The 27,777-nt window shown below is 38.3% G+C and overlaps 1 protein-coding gene and 1 long non-coding RNA gene across 20 annotated transcripts in view; one reads left to right on the top strand and one right to left on the bottom strand.

Annotated features, from left to right (window-relative positions):
• The window catches only part of DMD (dystrophin), a 1,341,705-nt gene that overhangs the window by 575,423 nt on the left and 738,505 nt on the right, over positions 1 to 27,777 (bottom strand). The window contains exon 1 of one of the 19 annotated variants that reach the window (XM_075430304.1): positions 16,515 to 16,783. The exons of the other annotated variants lie outside the window; for them this stretch is intronic. The gene's annotated coding sequence lies outside the window, so the exon portion shown is untranslated. Of the gene's footprint in view, positions 1 to 16,514; positions 16,784 to 27,777 lie in introns of those variants that run through there. 19 annotated transcript variants of the gene reach the window in all.
• On the top strand, positions 16,396 to 22,542 carry LOC142362379 (uncharacterized). The gene is made up of 3 exons (XR_012765017.1): positions 16,396 to 16,608; positions 17,156 to 17,326; positions 22,375 to 22,542. It is a non-coding gene; the product is annotated as an uncharacterized LOC142362379 (long non-coding RNA).

Here is a 27,777-nt window from a genome sequence, read left to right on the forward strand (position 1 = left end):
GAGCTGGCGTCAAGCCATGTATGCCTTTCAAGCATCCAGGGATGTCCAGCATTGTGATGGTAAGCATATAGAGACCAGTAATGGGAATCATATTTGTATTGCAATTCAGCTATATTACAATTGCTATATTGTACTCGGGATTTCGGTACGTGGCTGTATCCCTCTGCGAAATCAAAATCCTCTGTAACATCAAGTATCTTCAAGTAAGTACATTTGGTATTAAAACATTAAAACTTTTTTGTGCAGAATATCTAAAGGAACCCAGTCAAAGAGTATTGGACTCTTGACAACCCTGCAAAGGCATATGCCTTGAGGAAGAATAGAAAGTGGCCCTTCAAAGTAAACAAGTGAATTAAAAACATTATCAATCCTTCCCTGCTAAGCCAAATTTCTTGAAAGCACATCAGGAACAAGACCAAAGAAATTATGCTTTTCCTGGCACAATACATCAGGTCACAAGGGAAGAAAGCTGACAGAGAGAAGACTCAGGTACAGTAAGGTGCAGAACAGCCTACTACATTTTCCCAGCAACTGGAAGGAAGTTATATAGGTGCCTATATTCAGATGATTGCAGCTTTCCAGATTCACAAGTTTAACAAGACATGAGCCTTTAGCTACAGTAAACAAAAGAACTTAAAAATATGAACTGCACCTGGTTGATGTAACACTAGCTCCTGCTGTGCTGTGTAGGTGAGTGGAAAAAAATTGCCAACATGCTCTTCAAAATAGTAGAATATTTCAGGTTCTATTCAAAGCAGACATGATAACTGAGAGAAGAAAGGCTGTACTAACCTGAAAAGATCTATTTTAAGTATGTGAGATGATAATCAGAACCCAATAGCCTAACATGATATAGGCAACCTTCTCGCAGTTTTAAGGTATAATTTGTCATAAAGTATTTTGTTTAAACTTAGAAGATAGTTAAGAAACCTGAAGCAAAAAATGAATCAAAAAAGATGCGTATCATACTAAAAAAATTACAAAAGACAAAATGCATTTCACAGTACCACACAGAGTAATACCACCACTGTTGCCCGTGCCATAAAAATGTTTGCTGATCTTTTCTAATTTTTCTTGAAAGGTTTTGACATATTCTCGTCATGCCACAGGCTAAGTCTCTGATCTTCATAAAATCTTTTAACAATACCATATTAACTGGTTAGCATAACACAAACCCTTCTCAATACAAAATACAAGTTTTCACCATTTTACTAAAGCAAGATTTCAGGATGATTTTTTTTTTAAGTTTGTTAATAGCAAGTCTTACTATTTCAGAAGTTACACAGTGATTCATCATTATTTACATGACTACTACGGCAATTTGCTAGTTACAAGTTTTAGGCAAACCTTTTTTTTCTGTTATATCTTAAAGTGAAATCCCAAATCAATTCTATTTAATACTTCTATTCCTAGTTTGATTCAAGATTTACTGACAAGCACAAAAATATGACCGACAGAGGGTATTCTTCAGCATGGAATACGATTACCTAACAGAAAAGGGTATACGTTGTTATTCAAATTTCCACCAATCTGTAGATCTTGATGGACATATCCTTGCTTTACCTTGCCTTCTTAGCTAGTACCTCTGCATAGTTTTCATTTTTTTCCTTACAGAATAGCATCTGACAAACATCATGAAGCTATAAATAAATGACATTAACAAGACAGGTTATACGGGTGGAATGGGACAACTGATTTGGTAAAACCTGACACAGAAGATCCTTCTAACAACCAATCCACGAGTGACAGATATATGGTTGGATGACTGGCCTCAAAAGTCTAATCTTCATTGTTACAAACAGCACAAGCCATTCTGTTTCTCAGGCTACTAAATCTCAATTGGAAATTAAAGTCTGAAAACATAGCTCTGAAAACTGAGGTTCTTTTTTGCTTCACTGCTCCACAAGAGGGTAAACTTCATCAGTTGGACCAAGGTATTAGACAAGGTGCTTAGTTCTTTTTCTGTGGATCCCTGCAGAGTTCAGCACTTACCCTGGGTCTCATAGCAAGCAATTTCATATATTTAGATTAATTGTGGTTTCTACTGGTCTACCTTATAAATACCAGACCTCCATTCCTGAGATTGGACATATCAGAAAAAAAAACCCACCAGGAGAAAAAAGGAAGAAGATATTTTAGCCATCAAATGCTCTAAGTTAAAACTTATTTGTTATTTATTTATTATTAATACTCCTTTCTTGTGACTGCTAATTAATATTAATACGCACAGTTGTTTCATTCTTGTATGCACACCTTGGTATTTTGTTTTCAAAAGTACCAGAAGAGTATACAGTGTTTTACAATTGCACTGAAAGGGTACTCTTGTGCCCTGAAATTAAAATACTGATCATGTCTGTTCTTTTTCCTACCTTAAGCATCTCTAGGGATTTTCTTATTATACAGTCCAGAAGGGAAATTAGAGAGCTCAGAGAAATAACAACAGATTTTTGTTTACTTTAACCTGCTGCATGAGGGATTATATCATTAAGCATATGTATTATTGCCACCTATTCTACTGTTGAGTATTAGCTCAAGAAAACATAGCACTTAGTTTAAAAATAATGAGATTTTTTTTGTTTATTAAAGTAATATTCTATCCCCCTTTTTAATGGACACAATTAAATATAACTTTATTTATGGAGAGAATACAGTGATGAATGTTACTAATAAAACAACAGAAGGTGGGGGGGGGGAGCTACGCCATAAGGACGGCACCTTAAACCAGCCCACGGTTCCTGTCACAGGCCACGCTCAGGCTCAGTGAGCCTCACCGGCCTGCGGCCCTGCCGCAGAGCAACCCGCCACGGGGAGCAGCTGCCACGGAGAGCTGGGCCGAGCAGGCGGGCGCGGCCCGGCTGGGGCCTGCTCCGGCTCCAGACTCGGGGCGATGCTCCTCGCCCTGGGGGAACACCCGGGCCGAGGCGGGGCAGCCCCAGCCGCTCCAAGGCCCCCCCGCCGCCAGCGCGGGCCCTCCCTGCCACCACACGGAGCCGCGCATCAGAACGCCCCTTCTCCTGGCTAGCGTGCGGTCAGATTTAACAGAAGGCTCGTTTTCAACTGGGAGACTAATCCCAGTCTGTGAGCCCTCCCCAGCACACAGCGGCACGAAGTGGGTGAGGGGAGGGGCGGGACGGCGGCCTCCGCCAGCAGCCCGCGGCCCTCACGGCAGGTCGGGCCAGGCGCGCCTCGGCGTCCCGGGGGAGAAACAAGCCGCCGCTTCCCCGCCGAGGTCCGTGCCCGACTAAAGGACCGTTCCTCTCCTCTGCCGCCCGCCGCAGAGCCAGCCGGCCATCGGCAAGGTTTACCCCCATCCGTCCCATGTCGCGGAAGGAGCCGGAGCTGGCGGCAGCGGAGAGGCCACGGCCGCCTGCCCCGGTCGCGCCGAGGGAACCTCGCCAAGGCCCGGCCTCCGGCTGCGGCCAGCCGGGGAGGAAGCGCGGGAAAGCCTTTGGGGGGCCCTTCTCCTCTCCCAAGCGTAGCATCAGGAAGAGATTTCTGGAAAGGAGACAGACGGATGTCATTCCACATACAGATTCCGCGGAGGTTAAATTCCCACTGCCAAAGGTGGTTTTCCCTCCCGATGCCGTGATGGATTTGAGGAATTCATAATATGAAGTAATACAGTTACGACTGTGAATTTGTACTGCCAGCTGAGATTCAGCAGGCGTCTGGAAGAGCCCGAGGGGAGCAGACTTTCACCCCCTCAATCGCTAGCGCTGAGGTATGTGTTCTGTGGTTGCCGCTTCCCACGGAGTGGGTCACCGCTGTGGGGAGTAAGGCGTCAAGTTTTTCCAACAGGAAATTAAGGAACCACTAGTGCCCACAATAGGATTCGGGTAGGTATTTTTAAATTGGAGTTAACAGCCTGAGAGGCTGTAGCATCAGTACAGAGTTAAAGTGATACACATTTGTATCTGTCATAAGTTATTAATAAGGTAAGCGGTATAGGCTCCCTCCTGGTGGAAAGCTAGGAAAACGTATTCTCTCTGGCTTTTGCTCCTGTAGGCAGAGTACAGGCTACTTTCAGGACAGACAGGGGTTTTTTTTGTTTCACATTTGGAAAAATAGTATCAGCACAGTTAAAATCTCCTCTTGAGGGTGAGCTGAGCTAGAAAGTTGCCAGTGTCATTAGAGCCTCAAAAACTGCATGTGCTATAAGTAAGTTCTCACAAAAACGTGCAGTGTACTTTGTCTGCTGGTTGTTTAAATTCAGTTAAAAATCTCACATAATCTTACACATGGCTCTACTGAGATGCGTAGTAACCTTCAATATCCATATGATCTGTTAATTGTAAGTGGCATCTTAAATCTTTTTTTTTTCTACAGTTATCTTCTTAGACTATGTCTTCTTTCAAACCTACTTTGACGAGACATAACTGCATGCTTCTTTTTATGCTTTTATTTCATCAGGATATCGTCTTTTCTTCAAACTAGAAAATACCAAAACCTTACTTAAATTACTTCTCTTATTCTCACCAGTCAGAAAGGAATCTTTCTCTGTCCTCTATGTCATTTTTTACATAACCTTAGGAAAACTCTCAAGCTAGAAAAATCTTCCTCTCAAATCTTGTTGTGAAATATTTCCTTGTACTCTGTGGCCTTTATTCCACTTATTCATCCTCCTATTCTTTTTTTCCAAATTTCCATTCACACATTGCTCAACTCTGTTTTAGCTACCACTGTTCCTTCTTTTTCCATAGATCAGCATCTTCCATGTGTTATACTCTGTGCATGTTATGGACACATATTCTGACATATGCCAGGATTTTAGACATTTTATCCTTTATCCTTCTCTATGCCTTTAAGCACCCTGTTATCTGTCCCGATCTTGTGTAAAATGTCCAGCTTTTACCATTAAACACAATCCACAGCCTCTATATGCCATCATTCATTATATGAGATAAAGTTAATGATAAACAGCATTATCTTGTATGGGGGTGTATGTAACAGATGGTAGTGTTTGTTTGCTAGTGTAAAGCTTACTGTGTGTATACTATGTACTACATTTCTTTAAAATGCAAGACAAGCTGGGCAGTAGGGAAGAAGTCTTCCTGCATGGTGCTGGCTACCTCACTGTTTATGGAGAGAAAGCATACTGCTGCATTCCCCAGAGGATGTCAGCATGCTCTGTGGGGTGAAGCTTCAGGGCACAGAGCGGGACAGGTAGAGAAAACCAACATTGAAGACAGCCAGAAGACAACAAACTGCAAGCCTTTGAGTGGAGTAGGGATGTGCTACCAGCAGTGAGCAGGTTTCTTTACAGCCCGAAGATGATGGGGGGAAGGAAAGCTTAAGAACCCAGTGGGATGTTTTAAGAGTTAATTCAACTGAGAAGTCACTGAAAGTCTTGGGACTCATAGGGAAGGATGGAGAACAGGACAGTACTTATGCTCCAATTTACAAGGGATGGGAGTAACTTTTCTTTTTACTTACCCTTTCCACCTTTCTCCAGCTGCAGGACTGAGCCTGTTAGCTCTGGTGCATCAAAAATGCATCCAGTATGAACATCTGCCTAGCTGCTTCTTTTTCCTCCTATGACAGGACCTTGAGTTGCCCAGAGTCTTGAAGTGGAACTACCCCCACCTTTTCCTTTGAAGTGAGCATAACAAAAGAAATCAAAAGGCTCCCAGTCTTTAATCTAAGTGTATCAGAGCACAAACTAATAAGCTAGAAAAGGGAGCTGTTAAGGGAGAGAAAATTCAGATCCGATGAGACAAATGAAACAAGAGTACCTGAAACAAAACTTACTCTTCAGTTACTATGTGATTGTGTGGTGGCTCATAACTTTCAGATGGGTGCTATAAGCAACAACTTAGGCAGAGTCAGTCAAATAATAGTGAAAAATAACTTCTAGGTGAGAGATGCGTAAGCAAAATATTGCAATATTTGTCTTTATGTACTTATGCAAGACTGTTGTAGGCTGCAGAGCAGGTGACTTTCTCTAGGTTGACGAATACAGTGGGACTTGAGAAATCCCATCTTCTCAATCCCCAAACAGCCCTGTGAATTAACAGTTGTGAACTAACAACTACTTGGCTCTAGCATTTTTCCAAAACACCTGTGTATCTCTCCTTTCTGTCCTTAGCTCACAGTACACTTTCAGACTACCTCTTTCCAGGACTAGTTTCCCCATACATAAAGCTAACTTTGCCCTGCTTTTAGAGGTAGATATCTACTTTCCCTTGGTTTATGGTATTGCCTCTTTCTTTTTTCCCCTCTGATACTGTGGACATCAAGAAACGAATTGTGTTCCTCTTCTTTTTTTGGACTCTATCTGTATTTCTTTCCCTTCTGTCTCCATTCTACACCACTAAACATAATCTAAAATCTTTATTTCATTGTAGTCTGTTTTCCATCCTTCCTTCTCTTACCACACTGACTATTTAGGGCTCTATTCTTCTTACTGGACCACGCATGTTCTTTCACCTGTTCTTTCTTTCTTTCTTTCTTCCTTCCTTCCTTCCTTCCTTCCTCTTGTTTTCCCACCTCAGTTTTCTTTTGCGGATGCATCTTCCTTGAGAGTGGAAGCAAAATCAGGCATGTAAGCACCTCTGAGGGATGAATAGCACACACTTAGACTCACTTACAGTCTTCATGCTACATTTTGCACACAGACATGTATCGCTTACCAATACCTTTCGAAATTTTCCAGTTGCACAATATCGTATCCAGCTTATCAAAATCTTCTAGCTGGGGATCCCTGTGCCCCAACCCTTTAAATATCTGATTGCCTCTCCACAGCTTCCTCATTCTCTTTGCCTGGCTACAGCCCCATATTACAGGAAAATGCTGTATAACGGGTGATAGCAGTTTCAAATAAAAACATGCAAATCATGCACAATTTGACTAAATATGCTTATGCAGGCCAGATGCAATCTGCAGCTGCAGCATAATCCTGTTTATATTCTTGATGGGTAGAGTTTACAGTCGGAAAGTTCAGCAATATTCTCAAAATGTAAGACAGGCCTCACTATGTCCTCATCAACAATCCCTCCGCAGCCTACATAGCTCTCTTGTGTAGAAGTAGTAAACAATTTTAAACGAAATACAAATGTTCTGTTTTGCAGATGAATGTGCTCTGAGTCAATATGGAACTAACCACTCTTTATTTAGCAGCTATTTACATATATAGTTTAAACAACAATAAAATGGTCTCAGGAAGGTAAGGGGCTGAGGAAGCTGCTCCTGTCTGCATGGGATTTTCCACACTACATGATCAGCAGCAATAAAGTTCCTTTTGAGAAGAGGGCCTCATCTCTTGGAAGGACCAGGATGGCACAAATCAGCTCAGAAAGGGGACACATTGCCCTGGTGATCCATTAAATATCTGTTTAGCTCCACAGTGATAAAGCGCTGTCTTTCCAAGATAAAATATGGGATCCCTTCCATCTAAGTCATTCTCAGGGACAGCACTCAGATGACCAATCCTTGATTCACTACTGACCAACTACCTGGAGGGTACAACATTACATGACCCTCCACATCTTTCCCTCTGATGTGCCACTCTGACCTCAGCCTCCTGGAGTTTCAGACAGCTCTCTTAATCTTACTTCTTGTCACAGATGTTCATTATGGGCTATAGTAAATGTTGCATTTCTTTTTAGTCCCACTCTGTCATGCACAGGCTTCCTTAAAACTGACTTTGCTGTGGTCTGTTTCTCTAAATACGTATGGTTTTAAGAAGCAGTATCCTTTGCTGCTTCTTGAGTCACACCACTCAGTCCTGTTCATATACATATTTAAATTCAACCAAAGTGATTTAAAATAGTCAGGAGAATGTTCAGCATGCTTGCATGGGGCATGGAATAATTCACATTTCATTTAAATGTCTAATCATGACATACTAAGATAGCATTATAACACCTAATCAGATAAAAACTACTGCATCTAAGTTTCCTGAATTATTAATTTTCATCGTATGTGTAAGAAAATACATCAGGAAGTTAAAATTTTCTGTTGCAATTGAAGAGAACAGTTTCTGCAACCAGTGGTTGAGTACACTCTGACAAGATCAATACCTTTAAGAAACTGTGTGATATTCAGTGGAAAAAAAAGATACACTGAACACAAGATCAAGAAACAAGGGATTTGATTCTTCCTATGGTCTAAACACATGAAGAAATTCTAGACTTCATTTTGCTGATCAGGGCATTTTTTTTCCCCTTTTGCAACATCAAATGGAATAAAACAGTAAAGCAAAGCACGTAACACTTAATTACAATTTCTAACTTTGAAGACGCTTAAGAAATAAAAATCAAAGTAGCTATTTAATCAATCAAGGCATGGGATTAGTATTTTAGGCCTTTTGCCCAACAAAGTAAAATAAATTAGATGCCTAGAATATTCTGAAAATTTTGAAATACACCTTTTTTTTTTTTTTCCAAATGATACATTCATAAAGCATATGAACAAGACTGGTTGATATGTTTCATTTGAAGTCTTGAATGAAAAGCCTCATTAAATCTTAAAGAATCTGCTCCTGATAGATCAGAAACTATCATCTAGAGATGAATTCCCATTAAAGAAAAGATGTAATTTTGTGTTTATAGGAAGATTACTTACAGTGTCATGTACACCATCTGTGACAGATTATTCCCACACTAAAGCAAGGAACCAGGGAAGTAAACTGAACATCATCTTTTCAAAACAAAAAATTGAAATGGCCAGTAGGATACCCATTGCATACTATGGAGGCGTATTTAACTGCATTTCTATACGGGTCAAGCCATAAAGACAAAATACATGTTTGGATGAACCGACTTTCACTTCTGACATTCACTCACTATTAAAGCATAATGCCATATATAATACAATACACACAGGGAGCAGGAGGCAAGGGAAAACTTGTATGGAATGTTGCAATAATAAAGGGGTTAGTCAGTATACACATTAAGGACAATTCTAGTATGCTCTCTTTACTAAATCTGGGTTGTTGTCAAGAATTGCTGATGTTAGGGTTTGTTGTCATGAATAATAAGAGCAACACTGCCAGAATGTGCAAGTCATAATAGACTAGGCACACAGGAAATCTTACGAATGATGCTAACATTTGAAGCTCACTGTAATGTTACTAGATATGCCCTCTAACTGATGCTATATTTAGTAGCAGTTAAAATTCCTTGGCATCAAACCCGCTGGTTCTCATGAAACTAGAAAGCAGAGGTGTTTTAAGTTCAACAGAGCATGCTACTGCTAAGATTCATCAGCTCTGCTGATTCCCTGTAAGGTTCTAGGGTGAACAAATAATCTCAAAATATGGTGAAGAGTCTGTATGACCGTTAGGTGAAATTCTCCATGGTTCTCGCAGTCTGAACATTTAATATATATACCTGAGAAAAAACATCAGTGCAATCAAGTATTCTAACTTACAATTTCCTTACATGAACAAACCATATTCACAGATGTCCCAAAAAAAGTTTAGTGAGTTATCTGTAAGAACTACACTTGTTACAAATATACAGCTTAAAAGGTGAAAGAGGGAGGGATTTATAAGATTTCACTAACATTAAAGCTATAAGTAAAATATACATTTAAAAGTTCTATCTATAAATATCATTAGGCATAAGGATTTCTGATAAATGGTTGACTTTACATTCCTTTAATTCATGTTACGTTTCTAGTCCTCTGTGTTTCTTTTCCCATCACAAAACCTCCAAGATCTTTTAATCTCCATAAAGTAAGCACAACAAAGGGCGGACTGCAGTTCACTAGATAACATATTGTAGAAGGAGACAATGCAAGGGAAAGCATGTATCTGCTACTTCAGCTTTATATCTGTCCTGTAACTCTGTCAAGATTGATGCTCCAGGTCAACAGAAACATCTCTATGGATCTCAGATTTTCTTCCTGTTTTTTCTCACCTTGCTTCTTTCATCACATCGCTAACATCTAATGCAATTTGTGTCTGTGAACTAAAATTCCCACGTAATTTAAATAATCAACAACATCGTATCTGCAGGCTGACTGTAATCATAAATGTAATAAGGCATTATAGGTATTAAAGCATCACTCATCTTGGCCACTTTGCTAATATTCCAGAGAAAACTTTTAAAAATATAATCTCTTCCTCTTACTGCTACGGTTTGGAGAACAGCTTTTCTGTTAAAAAAAGCTATCATATGATACAAAGTCTAAAAAGGCTGAAATAAGGTAAAATTACTCTGCATATGGAATTTCTGGCAGTTTTTATCTTCTTCCATTCCACTGGAGAGAAAGTCAAGAGTATATGGTCTCCAAACAGAACATCTATACTTCTGTAGGCAGTATTAAGGACACTAAAAGCTCAGATGTAGCTGTTTAAGGATTTCTAATAAGGTTTATAGGTGGTTCAGCCTCTACGGGGGGGAGAGTGGGGGGTGGGTGGGTGTGTCTGTGTGTGTCCTGCCCCCCCCTCTGCAATGTACGATGGACAGGAAGGCCTCAGGCTTCAAGATGGTAGTTCCTCCCACTTACACCGATGTTCTACCTAAAGCAGATGATGAGAAAGGACAGGGTAAGGTGACAAAGAAAGCAAAGTGTTTTCTAAACATCACTTTCTAAAATCAAGAAAGAAGAGCAGAAAAAGAGCTTTTTGGTTCTGTTCTGACTTGGGCATAGAAACTTAGCAGAGGTTTCCTCTGTGGCTCCTTGCAACAACACTGATTGTCAGAGAGCAGGCAACAGAAACTACTTTTGTGAAATCAAGGTAGGTGCAGAAGTTAGGTGATCTAGAACTGCATCAGACTGGTCATGGATATCCATAAAGCCAATCAGAGCCCAGATAATATTACCAGCTATCTTCAAGGCTGCCTGTCTACAATGTAGTTGGCCAGAACCACTAGGAAAAGCTTTATTGATTGCTTGACAGTCCACACTGGGATGTGTATTATGGTGTTTGCATTGCTACCATTAAACAGATCAAGGTAGGTCTGTGCTGCACTATAACCACAACTTTTACCGCAACACATGTAGCAAAAGGCCTCTTGGCTGAATTATTTTGTCAAGACAGAAGACAAAGTCTTGTGGTTTCTGTTGTACGGAAAACCTCAAAGGTTGGTCAAATGAGAAAGGAGAAACATAAAGCAAATGAGTAATGAAATCAAACCAAAAGCTGAAAAGAAAATAAGGCGTAGATATACAACGTCAGAGTTTTAGTAAGTTACTCAAAACAGTAGCAAAATCTGAGTCAAAGAACTGGAGGTAGCACGACCTATGTGGTATTGCAAACTACAGTGCCCTTCTGGCATCCAAAATTATGCCATCTATGTTCTTTTCTCCCTTCATGTGGGAAAAACACATGTGAAATAATGTATACAATTATGTATACTACCATTTTAACATGGTTGAAAAGGCTGACGACTACCATATGCCTCTGCACAACTATAGTCCAGATCTCAGATTTTACCCAGATACACATAACTGCCATTTGGATGTGCAGATAGGCTAATCCTGCACATGCATACCACTGCTGCCATATAAAATGCATGCTGCGCTAAAGAGTGCCGAAAATGGGAGCTTAGCCCACAAGTGTTCTCAGAGTATGCCTAACACAAACTGATAGAATGGGGTTTCTTCCAAAAAGCAATTATGGCTGCCATTTTCTTTTAAAAAAAACAGGAGCCTCCCTTATTACGTTATAGCCTAGAGATTAAGTTACATGCATCCAAGAAGTGAGAGACTGAGCCTGAACTCTCTCTTATGCCAGAGGCAATGCAAATCTATGTTACTGGCAACAGAGAAGTTAGACTAAAAAAGATTACTTTGCAAAAGGGATGGTCATTTATTAAACCACTCTAACTTGATCAAATTCATCACATGCTCAATGTCCATCAATGAAATTGCAACAGCATGCTTACCAGTGTACTTAACAGAATGTGAATGTGTTTTACTGCTTCTGCACAATATAATTTCTCATTCTGTCCTCACACAGAGCTTTGAGTAAATAGTCAGCATTTTGGAAGACTGGGCTCAAAAATAAGAATCTAGGGAAAAACATGTCAGGAAAACGCTATTTATCCATAAATAATGTCAGCTAATTTTACAGCCGTTATTCTGTCCATAAGTAAGTACAGAAATGCAAAAATGTGCACTCATCTGTTTTATCAAACTTCCTTTTTAAGAAAATAAACCAAGAAAGAGTGTCCAAGGCTGAATATATTTTTAGTAAGACATCATTAATCTTCATAAAACCTATGCTGGAGCTAGCAGAAATGTCTTAGCTGTTTTCTCATGAACCAAGAAGACGTCTAGCCAGTCATTGCCAGTGGCCAGAACCAAAAGCAGGGAAGAAAATAAAGAGAGAGCATTAAATAGGAAAAGAGTAGGATGAAGCGGCCTTGAGACCTTTTGGTAGCAAAACAAAGAAACATTACACAACGTGATTTTAAACTCCACTAAAATCTGTGACAAAAAGCAGTGCCTCAAAGTCACTAGTATATTGATTGATGGATGATGAGAAGATGTACTTGGGAAGCACCACTCCTTATTGGGCTCATTTCTTCTACTCCTTGTTGGAAACCTACTAATATTTACATCAGGTACAGAATATTAGGCTAGACAGATCTTTTGTCTGATCAAACAGAATTTGTTTTGTGTTCTTTCAGAATAGTTTAGTTAATTTAGTTAAGGAAAGACATATAGATTAGTTTTGTCAGATAGAAGTTGTACGGTTGTCTATTGACAGGCAACGAAGTTTTTGTACTAGTGAAACTCAATAGCGCAAGGGGTTTATGTGAGAAATGTGAATGACGGTATACATGTGTGAAGTGATACCCAACTGGTCTTAACGACATTTTTTTTCAGATATGAATGACAATAGCAACAACTGAAAATTTAAGCAGACATATAATTCAAGTCAGATTACGGCAAATGAATGCTTAGGTTTTATGTCTAAACAGCATGAGTAGAACATCATGTTTGTAAGAGCCACCTGATATGGATTCTTTATCTGCTTTTTTCAGTCTTTCTTAAAGTTTTAGCTAAATCTCTCACAGGGAAGGAAGGAAGGAAGGAAGGAAGATTTCAGTGACTTAAGGTTTGGGTTGTGAGTTGTTTTTTTTTCTCCCCCTGAAAATCATTAGAACTGATGAACCTCAAAAAAGTTGTGCCTAAAAGTGGTTCTAGTCTTGCCACAACCTGTTATTGCCAGGCAGAAGTAATCAAATAGTTACCAAGCTAAAAATAATAATAAAACACCCAAAAGCATATAAACAAGGAGACTGTTGGTATGAAAAAGAAATATTTTTGAATAATCAATACAACAATGTAAAAAATGATCTTATACAAGATATGAAACTATACTGATAACTCCTATCTTTATTAAAAAATATACTAATTAAGATGAGGTAAGAATGTTAGGCTACCCCCATGTCATTGTACTGTGCCCAAATGCTGCCTGCCTAGGAGCTGCACTCTCTTTTAACCCATTCCCCAAATCCCGCATACTATTAAAAAGTTGCCTGTGATCCAGCACCAGGTAATATATCTCCTGCCTGCCTCTTAGCTCCCCAGAAGGGGACATCCTGAGACCTAGTTTCTGCGTGTTTGTCCACAGCCGTGGGGTACGGGCAGCGGGAGCTCCGCGGCTCAGCGCAGGGCCGGGTGCTGGACAGTTCCCCAGCTCCGATGGCGCCGTCAGGAGAAGAGCTGTGACGTCAGTGAACCGGAGGGGCCAGCCATTTTTGCCATTTCACCTTTTGTATGCATTCTATTCTAAATAATGCATAAATACTGTTCTATTCTTTGCCTTATTGAAAAAAAAAAAACACACCCACTTGATCTCTATCGACTTTTGTAGGACAGGAGGGAAGCACTGCATCTCAGCGATCAGCCTGCTAATGTGAATGAAGTGCACTATCTACAGACAACATCTATACCTTTTTTCAAGCTTATTTTTGGTAAAAATTACTGTTTTCATGTGCAAGCAAGGTATGATCTCTATCTCTGCTACTTGATAGTTTTCTGAGCTCACTGCAAGCAAACAAAAATTTGCTATATAATTTCTCAAACAGCAAAGATCTTAACTCTGAACTTACAAGAGAGTCTAAAATTACTGACAGTTGTGACTGAATGATATATATATATTTCAATGCTTTTCAAATTTAAATTGATGTGTAGTCCTGAAACAGTCCTATAAGTCGAATGACAGATTGGAGACATGGAATTGACTGTAAAATCAACATTTCAGTGCAGTTCCAATAAATGTTAACACGAATACTTTTTGAAAGGTGCACATTCATATATATATACGTTCACAGAGAAATTATATATAGGCTTTTTAAAGATGCCATTGTATATTTCAAATATCTATGACAAAACTACCAACTGATGAAGACTACTTTTACATGCTCTGTAATTAAATACAATACCTAAATGCTTATGTATAGATATCCACATAGAAAGAGACAGAGATACAAATGGATTTTCTAATCTTTCTGTCCATATAAAGTTAGAGACCGACAGTTATATCGGAATATTTAAAAGAAAGTCAGAGTCAAAAATGCAGTATTCCAGCACCATGCTATTTGACTTGCCAGTATATAGGTAAACGAAAAACAGTGCAAGCAGATTTCTACAGACATTCCTCTGAAATCCTTTTTCTGAAGCCTAGGCTGTAGCTTTCCTAATTTGTTTACTAAAATGTTATGTCTAAGATTTAAAATTATCTTTGCTACTCTTCTGCTTTGTCTCTTCACTTATGAAGGTTACTTTTACATATTTTTATCCCGAGGAATGCTTGTTATAATCTATTGGCATATACTTCAAACTAAATGTTATATGACCTAACTGTTTGTTTTCTGAACTTTTATAAGGAAGAGGACAAATATCCATCATGACGAATGCAAAGCACTCCCTCACAAGACCAAAGCAACAGTGCATGAAATTGAACTCAAAAAGAGCCTCCATTCTGTGTGACTTCTTGGCTGACACAATTTAGATATTTATAGCTTTACGAATAGGCCACTGGAGAAGAACTTGAAGCTTTTTCTACCCAGGAAGGATTAATGAACATGTGCACCTGGTAATTACAGCACTCCATCTTTCTCAAAGCCCTCACATTGCCTTAATGGCAGAAACTGTAATGAAAAAACATTGAAAATATCAATCTGCAATTCTACAAGTCATTTAAATATTAAAATATATAATCTCTTTTCATACTTTCTATGAACTATGCTAATAGTGGTATGCAAAAAACCATACATAGATATTTTCTGCTTTATGTTGTTACCTGGCATGCCCTGTGGAAAATGTAAATCTCATCCGATATGAATTCAGGCTTTAACTTACTTTAGACTCAAATTAGAAAATGCATGGGAATGACTGTCAAATACTTCCTTAAGTAACAACAGGAAGAAATATCAGCCTGGAGTAACACATGCAATTCTAAGACGACATAAATTCCTCGAGAAAAGTTTGGTAGAAAATAAACATTTAAAGAGTTGGGAAAAAACATTCTGTAGTTTTTTTTTCTTTAAAAAGATTTTCAGAGGTATTGTCAGGTGGAAACTTTTTAAGACGTATGCATGCTACCACAAACGTTCGTCTAATATCCATACTACTAGAAATCTACAGGAGTGGAGGGGCCGCTTGTTTGTTAAAACCCTACCTAGATTAACTTGAAAACACTATGCACTTCTGATTGGATTTTGAGATTAAAAAATACTGAAAAAATACTAGGAAAATATTGCAAAGTGTAAAACACACTGCATCATTAAAGTGGTAAACATTCAAATAGTCTATGAGCATCAATATTAGAATTTTCTTGTGTTATTCTGACATTTCATATACCATTAACCTGACGCAGACAGATACATAAGTGGATGAAGCGGACCACCCAAAAGTAAAAACAGCATTACTAACACAGGTTATTTTAAGCAAAAAGCCTGAACTGCTTTACAAGTGAAATTAAAATTTAGAATACATTCTAGTGAAGCACTTACCTATTACAACATTTGAATGGAAAGTCAATTACAGCCTAAACGTACAGACATCCATATGGCTTTAAAAGTAGTCTTTTAAAGACATTAAAGTGCAGTATGAAATTTGAGCGTTAAAAAGGGCCTTTTATTGTTAAAACATACTGTTCCTTGGTGGAGTACAGAAAAAGAAAAGACTCCAATAGAGATAAGCGTGCATGAAATGCTCTCCCCAGAGCATTCAGCCAAACTGCCTGCAATAAGGGGACTTCAGAAAGCAGCAAGAGAGATGTTCAAAGCTCCTTGCAGCTTCGGGCTGCTGGCCTTTGCTGCTGGTTTTAATACAGTTAGGTTTAAGTTGGGAGCGGATAAATAATTGACAGCTGTGTTTCCCGAAAGCCGTCACCACCACGCCGTTTGTCACAAGCTCTGAAGTAGTCGTTAGGATAACGCCTTAATCTCGGGCTCCCGATTTCCAGTACAAAAGCATCCCCTCCCACCTACTGCTCGCCGACTCCCGCATCAGAGCGGGAGGCAGAAGATGCAGCCCGCGCAGCACGGACACGCCACGCTCCCCCGCAGCGGCTTCGCCTCCCCAGCACGCCTGCTTTGCTTCCTTACCTTCCAAAGGCTGCCCAAAAGCCGCCCAGCTCCCGCAGACGGTTTCAGTGGCGGGCATCCAGGGGCGCATCGGCGCACGGCGCTGCCATCGCGGGTGCGGGGAGAGCGCTGCCGGGATGCCGAGCCGCGCGGCGCGGCAGCCAACTTTGTGCGGATCCGCGGCGCCCGCAAAAAGCTGGACCGAAATTCCGCTCGCTCGCGGATCGGATTCGGCGGCACGCACCGGCAGCCAGGGAGCCAGCGCGGATTTAAAAGGGAAAAGGGCGGGGGAGGGGGGAGAGAGAAGGGAAAAATCCTGCCCGTGCTGGACAAGCCTCGCCTGTCAAATGCAAGCCGGTCTTCCCAACGCTCGCCAAGCGGCTCTCCTGTGGTGTTTGGGCTGCACGGTGTAGCGCGGGAGGCCGTCCGTTTCTCAGCTAATGTTTCGATATGGAATGTGTTAACCATTTGCATTACTAATATCTCATGGAACAACATGAACATTTCAGCCTTCATGTTATGTGAAGGAAATGCAGCATGTGAATAGAAAACGTCTGAGAACTAGTTAGACTTGAATTTTACTAATTTTCTGTGGATTATTTTTGTACTAGTTTAGATTCAATTCACTAAAAAAAGTTTCCTTTCTTCTGTGTTACATACAGATGTTGGTGTTCCCATAAAACAGTGTGGACTGCTTCACCTGCACTACTTGTGGAGTCCTTGTAGAAAATCTACCTATAACCCCAGTTCCTGGCTTCAGGCTTTTCATGCTACGTTCAGTCTAGAATGAATCGGAGAGGTCGCTGAGGCATTATTGGGCACATGACACCATGGTAAGGCTTTAGATATTCTTCAGCAGAACACTGTTTACACAATCCTCATGAATCTGTCTGAAATGGAACATTTTTGTCTGTGACAGCTGATGTTATACACATGATATGCAATATAAAGTTTCATTTATGTATGTAGTAAGATCGGCTTTTTTTCCTGCAAATTTGTCCCTAGCCGTTTTAAGAATCATGCTGAAGAATACATGCTTTATCATACATTCTTTCTCAAACTGTAACAGTGTACAAATTTATTTCCACTTGCTGACAATGAAAATACCGTTTTCTAGTGGCTCTACTGTTTGGCACTGGCACAGCAATTTGATGTTCAAAGCAGAATTAAAAGTGCCAGGAAGATAAGAGGCCAGATGTACCATAGAGGTGATGACCTCATTTGGCAAGAAATGCACTATGGATATAGAGCTTAAATAGTGCGGTTTATTTCAAGCAGTACCTATTTTTAGTGAGGTTGGGTGAGGAGGAATGCCTCTTATCACCTCCAAAGTCTTCGGCTCCATTAAAACAGGTAAGGCACATAGTGAAGAACAAGCAGGAAAAAAGAACCACCAAGGTAAAAGGAATGGCAGCTTTCACAACTATCTATCTATTCAGCGTATTTTTTTTTCTTCACAAACATTTTATCTGTCTAAATGATAAGAAGTTCACATTCCAAATTTCATTGCCAATTATGAGGCGTTAAATTGGCCCATATAGGTTTTTTGGCTCCTATTGACCTCATCAAACAGCTGTGACTTCTAAGCAATCAGTCTCTAATGAGTTTAGAAACAATAAACAGAAGTTAAAATGCCAGATGTATTTCATTTATCTTTAAAAAAAATGAACGCTCTTAAGATGTACATCTTGAAAATTTTAAGTTTAATACGTACAAACTATTCTTTGGTTTTGCATTTTTTGCTAACGCATGGAGGAATCATCCTCTAGTGACTGAAAAGGAAAAACAATACTTATGCTCTGCCTCTGTCTTTTTAATATAGTCAGTGCCTTATCAGCACTCAAACACACTCCTGTGAGCAGCTCTGGAAAACTAGCTAGAATGCTCAAATACTTTAGCTCTCTTTCAGTCTTGTCTCATTTTATTGTCTTATAATGCAAACATCTGTACTGTGCTGAAAATTATATTGCAGATTTTAAAACCAGGTAAAATCTGTGCACCTAATGAAAGGAACATCTCAGAGAAATAGCTGAAATGCACACTGTAGCTATTAATTGTGCAAAAAAAAATGCTATACACCCGTCACAAGTAAATATCTTTAAAGCTTACAGTATTGACAGAATATTTTTTCTTAAAGAAGCAGATTTTTGTCACTACTGGTTCATGTTAGTTAAGATTACCAAAATACTAACAAAAATGTTACTATATCAAATATTTAAGTATATTAACTGAAGGTTAGAATACAGGCTCATTGAAAGGGTTGTGAACAGAAGATAATTCTCAACTGCAAGCTCAGTGACTAAAGTATTTAGCATTTAAGGGCTGTCAGTCCATCATCTTTCCTGTGCACAAAACTCATTGAAAGCAAAACAGCCCAACGCTTTAAATTGTTTGTTTATGTTTGATGACTCTTTAAGTAAGCAGGAATCCAGATAACCTCTTGGCAAAGTATTCATTATGTAGCTGTTAGAGTAGGACAGTACTATTTCAGGAATCATATTGCACATACATTTCTTGGCTGGTCATGTACACTTGGCAGTCCATTTTGTGTGCTACACAGAAATACTGCATACACGTAATAAATATGCATTCGTAGTTCCTTCACATAATAAATACGCATTCGTAGTTCCTTTTGACTGTAGTGTACAAGGACAGAATGTAAAGCAACTTCCTTGCAAAAAGATTCACGCACTTATCCCAATTTTGGTTTATGCCATATCCTAAAATAGTTTTACTTTCATGCCTGACATCTTGCAGCCTTTCAGCAGAGGATAAAAGCTAACACATCCCCAACTCCCCAATCAAACACAGTTCTTTAAGAAAGCCGGAACCAGACCCGGGGGAAAAAAAACAAAACAAAAAAAAACCAACAAAAAAAAAACACCACACCACAACCCACTAAAATGACCCTCTTGATTGCAGCTATCAGGGAGTTACACAGAGATAAAATGGTTTGTAAGTTATCTAAGCTTAAGTGAATGGAGAACAAATACTTTGACTTAGCAAATCAATAGGAAGTCAAGAGAGAGCCATGGCTGTGTTTGCCATGAGCTCTCCTACAACAGACAGGCAGCTGCATGTTTAAACAGATGTAGATAATCCACAGCAAATTCTAGATAATGTAGAAAACATCTCATTTGAATGTAAAAAAAAGCATACATCAGTGTAGAAGGTTCGTAGCAGAGAGCTTTGTGGCCAGCCAAACCCAGCAAGGGATTCCCCAGTGCTCTTGGATCATCGTTTATCATCACCTTATGGCTCTCTACAACTACCTGAAAGGAGGTTGTAGTGAGGTGGGTGTTGGTCTCTTCTCCCAGGTAACTAGCGACAGGACAAGAGGCACTAGCCTCAAGTTGCATCAGAGGAGGTTTACATTGGATATTAGGAAAAATTTCTTTCCTGAAAGAGTGGTCAGACATTGGAACAGGCTGCCCAGGGAGGTGGTTGAGTCACCATCCCTGGAGGCGTTCAAAAAATGTGTAGACGTGACACTTCAGGATGTGGTTGAGCAGGCATGGTGGTGTTGGGTTGATGGTTGGACTTCATGATCTTAGAGGTCTTTTCCAACCTTCATGATTCCATGATTCTATGATTTAGAATAACTCCATAATGAACATACAACCAATCTTGCCCTGATTACTGACACTTCTGTTTCTGACCATATTGGAGATTATATTTTGCATGTGAACACAAGTCTGTAGTGCGATTGGTAGCCAAAGGTGAGAGAAATTCGGAACACTAGGAAAAAGAGTGGCTTAAGTTAGAGGCAGTAAATGTCGCTAAATGGGACTGCCAGATCTATCAGCTTTGAGAATTTTGATTACTGTCCTGTGACAGGTTTTGGTCAGACAGGTATTATAATAGGCGTGCAGAACAAAAAATAATTTCAGCAGCATTAAAAGGACTGTATCTCAAAACCAGCATTAATTCTTTGCAAAAACAGCACAGAAGCAAAAGGCAGACAGAACGGGCACTTTATAGGTATTATATTCGTGTAGGTTATATGCAGGAGGTATTCAGACTTTACAGGTAAAGGAGGCATAGATGGGTGGACGATCTACAAAAGGCTCCTTTCCATTACTAATTCTCTATTCTTACTGCTAAAAACACTACCATCGTGGCTTTAGGGCACTCTTGTAATTACTCAACTTGGCCAAAGATTCTTGAAAACAGAAATTAGACAAAGGATGCAGTCACATCTGAAGCTGGCATAGTTTACAGGCTGCTGCTGTGGCACATAGCATGGAAGGAACTGCAATATTACCACTTAAAGTTGTAGGTCCATGATATTCTTTATCCTTTTAGAACTTAAATCCATGTTTCCTACTTCCCATGATGTGACAGGAATTCAGGTGTTAGCAAAGGCCTGGCTGCTGCAGTACACAAGCAAGTACTGCAAGTACTACAAGGACACAAGCAGGAATGAAAGATTAAGAGAAAAAGAATAAAAAGGATAACTTTCAGTTAGCTCTGAAAAAGTGAACAACCGTACACAGCAGTGGTTCTGTTCAGCATTGTATAAAACATGCATCCACAGGAGACAGTGATCCTCCCTCCCTCTCTCCCATGTGTGCCAAGCAAACTAAGGAGGCAAGCTCCCTTTTATTTGCTATTTTACAGACTGGTTATCTAGTGGGAAGTAGATATTTCCAGTTCCCAGCTACTAGGTAAGAACAGGTCTAGTTATAACCTGTTACAAGCTTTCCTGACAGTGCCTTTTTTATCTGAACCTCGAGCAGGAGGTGCTACAGAGGAGCAGGACTTGCTATGAAGTCCTGATGTACTTACCTCCACACTTAGTGTTTTCGTTCATTCTGAGTGTCTTTTGTGTGGAGGAAAGGCAACAGTCTCAACCTTAGGCTTTGAACATCCCCCTTCAGAGCTACACACAGTTCTACAAGCTGTATCAGATCATCCAGATGAGCTTAGACACTCACTGGATACCATAACAAAAAATATGTGCTTAAATTACATGGACTTGTGCTTTGTATCATTTGTCAAGCACTGTTCCATGGTTTCACTGGTTATGCTGTATGTCCCTAGGTTTGAAATCCTTGCATAACAGGTGAGATACTCAGCAGGTGGGCCTGGAGTTGAAATAAGGCCAAGGACTCAAAAACTCTCATGAGTGAACTTGCTTGTTAAGTCACTCGCTGAAAAGTGTATTTTGTTTCGCTGATTTCACTTTTCATTTTTCCTTCTAAATAGCAAAGGTTTTAAGTAAACTGAGTTTTGCTACTGTCAGGGAACATAGCTTAGATTACAGATGCCTATTTTTCTTAAAAGTTCTATTAAAAAGAGTACATTAAGTTATATTAGTATAACCTAACAACAGTAAGTTATTAGCAAAGTTTCTAAAGGGATAGATATGTAAGAAATTCCTTAATACACTGACAACACCGAAGTCTAACAAAGAAAGGAGTAGAAACTGCTCTTTCACTTACAACAGAAAATACTGCCTGTAACTGCTACAGCACCTGCTGTGCTATCAGCACAGTAGATCTTTCTGCCAATATACTGCCTGTTTCTTCTGATACAGCTGCTGTCCCCCGTCCTCAGTTCTCGGCACATGCACAGATGCATACTTCTAGATGCAATAGTGAGTTTATTTATCTCAAAATTTTGCTTTGACTAATCCATCTGAAATATAATGAACAGTCATATCACACAATGTTTCTTCTTTCCAGGCAAATTAATGAATTTGCCAGAAGCCTGTGTGTGGAGTACCAGAGATTGCAAAGGGCACAGGGGTGCTCTAGCCATGTTCTCTCTGTTAATGTCACCAATATTGATCACCTGCCTTATTGCCTGATCAAGTGACTGTTCACCTGACCAAAAGTTATTAGGGAGGCGGAGTTAACACAGAACTCTTATCTTGTAGGTCACATCATCACATCACAGTCAACTGGTCGGGAGTTGGCCACACAAGGACATCAGATACAAGACTTTATACATCAGTAATTTACCACAAGAATAATTGCTTTGTTCTTATCATCCAACAAGCAAAAAAGCTTCATACTTACTTTTCTCTTCAAATAATAATTTTCATTATTACAGGTGAGAGAAAAAATATCAATAATTGTTTTGCTGTTTAGTATTTTTAGACCAATTGCCATATATGTTGAAGAAAATAATGAAGTGCATTCTAGGAAAGTTGTCAGCTACATTAAACAGCCTGAATAGTTCTAGTAGCTCTAATATATAAATTTACATATATAATCTTACCGCTGAGAAGCACATTTTAAAACTAATATTTGATTTTGCTCCTTCTGCACATCTTGTGGTTCCATCCAAGATGAAATTTAGCATGAGAAATTGTTCTGTGATGAAATAGAGCATTACTCAAAGTGTGCACACCAGTTAGAAAGATGAAATTATTCTACTTCAAAGAAATGCATGTTCTATTTAGACTTGTATTTTATCAAACTGGGCTTGGATCTTAAATATTCATTTTGATTGTGTTATTTCACTGATTTATTCCCTCATTAATTCACTGCTATAGTAATGTGATCAACTTCAATGGATATATTTAAGCTGTTACATACATCTTATCTCTTTGTGCTGCACCAAATTCCTCCATCAAAATAGTTAATTAAGAAAGAAAATCAAATTTCTCTTAATCTCACACTAAAGTGTAATTTTCTCATTGAAAAAAATACAACTTAATTATGAAAATGAATCCATGAATTATATGAAGACACGTGGATAATATTAGAAATGAGTTTAGCAAATGAAAACTTGACACAGTATTCATGTTTGATTTAATACATCAAAAGTGAAGCAAGGGTGTGTCTAGAGCACTCACTGGTCATATAATCTGAGAGATATATTATACCCTAATAAAATGATATATATCAGTGTTGCTACTTAATGGTTTGTAAAGCCTATTTATTATTTGTATTCATTTTTGTGTCTCGGTTACAAAGGCAGTGTAGCACAAAAATGACTCGAGACGTCCAAATTTTTTCTCCTTCTCAACAAGACTTTTTTGCTGAGACCTAGGGTACAATCAGTTAGTCTGTTTTTCATGATTTTCAAAGAATGTAAAGAAGTTAAGTACTCTTATCTTAGTGGAACTGATGATCTTTTAGCCCCTTGCTTTCTCAGATGTCTTTGAAAATCCTATGTTCTTTCCCTGATTATCCATCTATTGAAAAAGAACATAAAATTTACTTATCTGGACTATCGAATATGAAAAATGTGCGCACATTGCTGAAAGATGAGGGGGAGGTGAATACGATCTTAGGAAACATGGGGTTAGATTCAGGAATAAGGCTGTGATAATTCAGCTGCCTCCTAGAAGAATGTAAGATTGTTTAAAAAAATCATCTGCTTTTTTTCACTAGCAAAAGTGGAGGAGACTATAAGGCTTTATCTTACAATAAATACAATGCCATTCAAATTACAGCCAATTAAGGCACTGAAGGCAAATTCTTCCTGTTTTGTTTTTTTTTTCCTGTTTTCTTCCTACTAGTTCTCTTCTGACTCAGTCACCAACAACAGCAACAAGACAATGAAAGCAGCTACAGAAACTCCACATTTTCAGGAGCAGAAAGTGCTATAAGGTTCTGTTTGTATCATACCTATGGCCAGTGTAATAAGCTGGAATGTTATAAGTGTAGGTCATCAGTGAAAAGTGGTATTTCATATCACAAAGAAAAAAAATTGTTACACAAAAGACAGCCCATACTTAGTAACTCCCATTCCTGTTCTCAGCTTTTTGGAATCTTTGCTACCTCCTTCTAATGAAATAGACATCAGTTACTGTTTTTTGGTGTGTTTTTTTCAAAAAATGAAATTGAGCAGGATTTTCTAGCAATTTATTAACAAAGTCATCTAATTGTTTTGTGATTGTATGCCTTTATTGTAAAAGCTTGGAATTGGTCTTGAAAAGATATATATATATAAATAAATAAAATCATTGTGTATTGTGTTAGTATTATGAAGGTGAATAAAAATAGATAGCATCTCAATTGCATAAATTCATTGTTACAGGCTTGAACAGAAATCATAATAGGGATAGAATACTGCCACAGTTTGGCTAGATAATACAGCTGCAGATATCAGACAGTTTTATCCATCTTAGAAAAGCTACAGAGAAGTCATTGAGCATCTTCAAGGTCAAATGTAAACTTGACATCGTACCGCTTATACTGCAATGTCAGAAAATGATACATCACAGCTATAAATTTATTAGTGTAAATAAAACCTTATACAGTATTTGCATTTTGAAAGTAATATGGAAACATTAACTCCTTAATCCCCAAAATACTGTAGGAAGATTGTTAAGTACAATACAGTAGAACAGATCATGGAAATGAAAAAAGAAGAAACTTAAACTTCGCAGTTATAGAAGGAGCTTATATAAAAACTGAATTAGATTAAACATTTTCTATGTTTCTTATGTATATGCAGTCCATAATGACACACTGAAAAATTTTCATTAGATCAAAACAACAAAAGAAGAAACTGGATGCCTATATGAATTCCAAAGACCAAATACCTTGGGATCTGCTATTACTGAAAACATCTTCACTGTCTTTTACATGTAAAAGTAAAGTAACCAATGAAGACCATAAAATTAAATTTAAAATTGTCTGACAATTCAGCTGAAGATCTCTGTTTCATTAGACTGAGACATTGCCGTTTCCTACCTTTCCTAATGTCTTGGGCAGATATGTTTTTTTAATGAAAGCTAGTTAGGAAGTTCATCAAATAAAGGACATGAGTCACCCCAGAAAATACACTAAACTAGTGTCTTTCCCCCCAGTTTAAAAGACATAGCTATTTTCTTAATTCTGCCTTAGGTTCAACAGTAGAGGAGAGCTAGTCATATGGTATTCCAGATCTGTTTTACTCTAAATTTTCCAATGTCCTAGAAATGGGGTGTCTCCTATTCTCCTTTTGTCTTAGGTAAAACTAACACCAATGCATAAATACGTTGATTATCCTGCCCTAGGATCTTACTTTACACTACTTTTTGATATCAGCACTACACTACTGACAAGTCCTTATTTTACACCATCCACCTCCAATCTACCTTTGCCCAGGACACTAACTGCATACCTTTAAAACAATTACTTAACACCTTTGTTGCCCTAGCACAGTTTATTTCAAGATGAATTTTGAAGATAATTCAAAAGTGGAAAATATGACATTTATGGAAAATGTAGCAATGGGATTTACCTCATATCTAACTTCTCACATCTACAGCACAGATCTCCTACATAGTTCTCTGAACTCCATAGCCAACGGAGGTAAATAGATATGTCTGTGGTACAATGTGTCTCATGTTAATGTGGATATTTAAAATACATCAGATGAATTTTGTCTCAGGTGCATCTATTACTTTCCATTAGCCATAAATGCAGTTCAGAATGATCCTCTGTCTATACTACAGTCATGTAAAGTTAAGTGAGATGAATCTCACCTTACGGATCTATATTAAAAAGAATGAAAATACTTCTTTGCCTTCTGTACACCGGAATGGCTTTCTTCATTAATTTTTTTTTAAAGTTTCCCCATATAAATTTTTTAAATTTATGTAATTTTGGTTCAGAGCATTTTAGGAATAGAGTTTTTATGTTTTACTCTAACAACTGTATTTCTTGAATTTCAAGCACAATCTTTTCCCTGAATATAACTAAATTTGCTTATGTAAGACTTCCATGAGAGTTTTACCTTCTAGACAGTATGGTCTCTCCGAATTTCCCAGAAAATTTACCTGAAGTAAAAGTTAGTGGAGTTCATGACCTTAAAAAATTACCGAATGCCACAGTAATTTAGAAATTCACTTTCATATCTGCTTTGCAGTACATCTCATAAGTCTGATTCAAAGAAAAATGGCTATCTTCAGTGGACTTCGACATCAGGCCTAGAGAAACTACAGCAGATGCCACAAAGTTCTATATTGTTTTATTTACAGAATAAATCAGTGGATCTGTGCATATACAGTGAACAAAGGATATATCTTTTACAATTTATGCTGTAACAAAATTGCTTAGAAAAATAAATTCAAATAAGTAAAAATCAATATTGAAATAACAAACAGCAATTCAAACACTAAATCAAGCAAATCTGACCTATATCAAATGTTAGATACTACATATCATGAAATGGCAATCAATGGCATCCATGAAAGCAACAATTTTAATACTGAATCCTTTCAGTACTACAAAGACCTTACAAAGTCAGAAGTCAGTAGTCATCTACTAAATGTCTGAAACTATAGAATACACAAAAAAGTTTTTAACAAAGTAAAAATTTGGTGGAAAAGACAAAACTGGGTTCATTTGGCAAAATTAAAGAACTTTTACACCTTCCCCAACAGCATCTAATGGGAAACGCATGTCTTTTATGCAATGTAGTCATAACTTACTAACTCTGCCTCAGTTAGATCAGAACTAGCTCCACACTACCAAAACTACCAAGCAGTAATTTTGATCACATTACCTGTATTCATTACTTATTTTTTATAATCACGACATACTTTAAATCTTAGTAGATTAATATTTTTAAAATCTGTCAGCTATTTTTATGATGAATGCACTATACAGTAACTAGCACTTAGCTCTACCATTTAATACATTTTTAGAAGGAAAACTGTGAGTAATCTGAAGTCAAGTATGTATCATGTTAAGTCAAGCTTCTTTCTTTAGAGTATATATAAAACTCTCATTGTCCTAAGCATAAAGGATAAAGCTCTCTGACCTTAGTCCATCCAGTTAGCAGATCTGTTTCACATTTGAAACATATAGAAGGTGTCAACCAGTAAATAGTACAGATCTCTAATCTGGACTGAAGCAGCTTTTTCAACTTTATTATGTGTTAAAAAACGCATCTCAAATGGATTTTTTTTTCTCTTTTTTTTTCTTCCTTGTCAGGGTACCTCAGATTAGAAAAGTATAACCAGGTTTATAAAACTAGAGTATTTCTTACAGAACAGCAACAAAAAAGTGTGTTTCTGTCCTCAAGTTTGATTTGGATGAAACACTCACTAGGACTGACTCAGATCTGATTACTGGGAGGCCTATTCGTCTCAAGACTAAATACTATAAAAAGGATAATGTATGTAATAAATCAAGTTTCAGTGTCAGTTCCTGCTGCAGACAACGAAAACAAATGCTTTCAGAAAGCATTTAGTACTGGAATTTGCAAAGCAAAAAAAAAAAAAAAGGAAAATATGAAACACTTGTATGCTTCTTGCATACACTTTCCTTGAGCACGCTCATGTCTTTAAAGCATAGTCTTGAATACTGTGCTTTGATCATCTATTCCACCTCCA

This window comes from Opisthocomus hoazin, chromosome 1 (assembly GCF_030867145.1).
Source record: "Opisthocomus hoazin isolate bOpiHoa1 chromosome 1, bOpiHoa1.hap1, whole genome shotgun sequence".
NCBI classification, from domain to species: Eukaryota; Metazoa; Chordata; class Aves; order Opisthocomiformes; family Opisthocomidae; genus Opisthocomus; species Opisthocomus hoazin.